Source organism: Belonocnema kinseyi, chromosome 8 (genome assembly GCF_010883055.1).
Source record: "Belonocnema kinseyi isolate 2016_QV_RU_SX_M_011 chromosome 8, B_treatae_v1, whole genome shotgun sequence".
NCBI lineage: Eukaryota > Metazoa > Arthropoda > Insecta > Hymenoptera > Cynipidae > Belonocnema > Belonocnema kinseyi.
In genome coordinates, this window is record NC_046664.1 from 53,316,189 (window position 1) to 53,319,698 (window position 3,510).

A 3,510-nucleotide genomic window follows, 5' to 3' on the forward strand; every position below is an offset into this window, starting at 1 on the left:
AAACGTCAGGAAGTTTTGAAAGGAGTTTTTTCTATTAAATAAATATCTGAGTTTCGAAGAACATGTTTTTTTGACTCATATTTATTTTTTCGATTTACGATGTTTTTAGTTGAAAATGCAACTGTATGCAAAAAGATCATGTATTTTGTTAAAAGTTCAAAACTTTATATAAAATCTTCTGTTGGTCCTTGGAAGTTTTATATCTCCCAGAAACGGATTTCGGAACTAGGTAAATGTGACGAAAAACTTTTTTAAATGAAGAAATTAATTTCCAGGACCACAGAAGTGTATTGTGCAATAAAACAGAATTTGAATTTTTCCTACACTCTAAAAAAAAATTTCAACAAAATTGTTAAATTTTCAAGCGAAACATTTGAATTTTCTACAAAAAGATGAATTTTTAACCAAAAGTAATTTTTGCATTCTTTTATTACGTTAATGTCTTAAACTAGAATAATACTTAAACAATTACGAAATTAAAAGCATTTGAAGTTGAAAATTTGTGATAAAAGGCTTTTACAGTTATTAAACTGTAAATATAAATTATTGAATGATTTTTTAAAAATAAACCGAAGTTTCAGTTCTGAAAATCCAACAATAATTGGCTCTGAATCCACTTGAAATAAAACAGCTTACAATTTAAGCTTACAATTTTTAGTGTTGATTGGAATAAAAAAGTTTATTGTGTTTATTCAGGAATCTTATAATTCGGAAAATTTTCTATAGTATCATTTCTATAGTATCATAGAAATTTGATTTCTCGCGAGTTTTTCACTGTTCGCAATAAATGTAGACTTGAAACGTTACAATTTTCTTTGTTTCGACTAAAAAAATTTAAGTTGTAAGTTCCAATTCAAAAAATTAAAACTGATCGTCTGAATTTCTATTTTTTAACCAGGAAACTTTAAACTGATCAACTTCTAAAACTTTTAAATTAAAATTTTAGTAGCTTAACGGCATTTAAATTAACATTGTTAGAATAAAAAGTGCAAAGACTTCTATTTTACACGCGAAAATTATTAAGCATTTAAATAAAATATTTCCAAATCCAAAAAATTTGTCATCTTACATTATAAAAGTTTAAATATCAATAGTTATATTTTGAGTGACTGAATTTGCAGCTCAATTTCTATTACTTGAAATGAAAAGAAATTTCAGCTCTAAAAGTCCAGATTTCCTTGCTTCAAAGTCTGTGAAAATTGTTTGTGAATTAGGAAATAACAGGGATTTTTTTCTTCGATGAAAACAATCACCCTTAAGCACCCGGAGCTTTTTCTGTGAATATGTTGATTGAATTAATTAGATTCATTAAAGTGCTAAATTTGAATCTTTGATATCTTGAAGTTTAAAGACAATTAAAAAGACTGAATTTGATATTCTGATTTTATGATAAAAAATCTTCATATCAATGCAGTCAAAGAAGAAGAGTGATACTTGGGCGGTTTATGGAGATTCATGTTAAATGTATGCATATGAGTTTTGTTCGATGCGATATTCAAGTGTAGGGGAACTGAAGAGTTAAAGACTAATTTGAATGTCGAGGGGGTAATTAGCGAATGCATCTTACAAGCACTTACAAGGCTCATACGTCAGATGCTAATTGGTCTTACCATTCCTATTCATTGTTATTTAAAAATTCGTTAATTTAATCATTTCGGGAATATGGAAATTCGGGTTATAGTATTTCGGAAGTTTAACATTTCAGGAATAAATAATACCAATTATTTCCGAGTAAGTTCGTCCATAACTTTGAATTTATTTTTTTGTTGCTAAAACAGAAATTTTCTGGAAAATAAATATTCCCGAAATAACATAAATCTACTCGAAATTTTAATTTTAGAAATTATAAATTTAAATGTTTATATTCCCGAAAATATTTAATTGCCTTAATTTCCAATTTCGAAACATAGCAAGTTTCAGAAACTTTCAAATTTTTGCAAAGAAAAAATGTAATTTTTTTCTGATAGAACAATATTTTATTTTAAATGTGGTATTTATCCTCACGTGTGCTAATATATTCCTTTTATCAGGAATTTGAAAATTCGCAAAATTTCTAATTTTCGGGAATTTAAAAATACGGGTTGCAGAATTTTTAGAGCTTCAAATTTCATAAATAAATATTCACCATTGTTTCACAGTCAGGTCCTCCCGAGCTTTCAATTTATTCATTTTGCCGAAATTGAAATTCTCCGGAAAATAAAAATTCCAGAAATTTCAAATTTCCAAAATAAATTAAATCTATGTACAGAAAACGGTAATTTCAGAAATTATGAATTCAAATACCGAAATGTAAATTCCAGAAATTTTCAAATTACCGAAAGTAGTAAATTGTCGAATTTTGAAAATACCAAAAATTGTAAATTGCCGAAATTTCAAATTCTCGAGAATAGTAAATTACCGATATATTAAATTACGGAAACAGAAAATTTCCGCATTTACAAATTGCTATAAAAAAATTGCATTGCTACAATTAAATCATTTTTATCGGGGATTTAAAAATTGAAGCATTTCATATTTTCGGAAATTCTAAAATTTTGGGACTTAAGAATTTCAGGAATAAATCATTTCAATTATTTGTTAGTCAGGTCGCTACTAATTTTCAATTGATTATTTTTGCCGGCACAGTAATTTTCCAAAATGTGAAAATACCAGAATTTACGCGCGGATCAGTGTTTACAATCAGTGAAAGTTCGATTTTCAGAATACATATTGTGAAATTAATTATCACACCTTTGGTTCCAAAAAATTGTGAGCACATCGTTCTCTCGCAGAATAAACTGAAAAATGGGTTAGTATTTACGAATTATTGATAAACCTTCGATTCAATTTGCCATACTTGAGGTTATCTCACGTGACAAGGGAATTATCACAAGACATAAATATTATATGATTTCGAAATTCTTTCATAAGCCTCATTAACAAAGCATATAATGACTTTTTGCACTTTAAAATTGCCTTAAAAGACCTGAACCATTGACGGCAACGTAAATAGCGAGCGGAACCATTCTCGGATGCCGAGACGTCATGGTCATGGTGGGGGAAGAGCTCGACCGAGAGTTAAGGGAAGCGGCAAGGTAAATAGCGTCGACTGTACTATTGAAAATGTTAATTCTTGAAATTTCGAAAATGAAATAAATAAGCTAAAAATGATAATTTCAAAACTTATAAATGAAAATGTTGAAATTCTCGAAAATGGTATATTGCCGAAATTTAAATTTCCGGAATATAGCAAGTTTTAAGATTTTCACATTTTTTTTTAGAAAAAAACAATATAATAGTTTTTTCTCTACTATAATAATCTGTTATATTAGATGAGGTATTTATTTTCACGCATACTATTATATGATTTTTATCGAAAATTTGAAAATTGAGTATTTTCCGGAATTCTAAAAATCAGGTTATAAAATTTTTGGAGTTTTAAATTTCGGACATAGATACGTGCAATTCCTTACTGGTGTTTGCCTATGTGTTACTACCTATGTGTTTGCACAATAATAACAATTATTATGT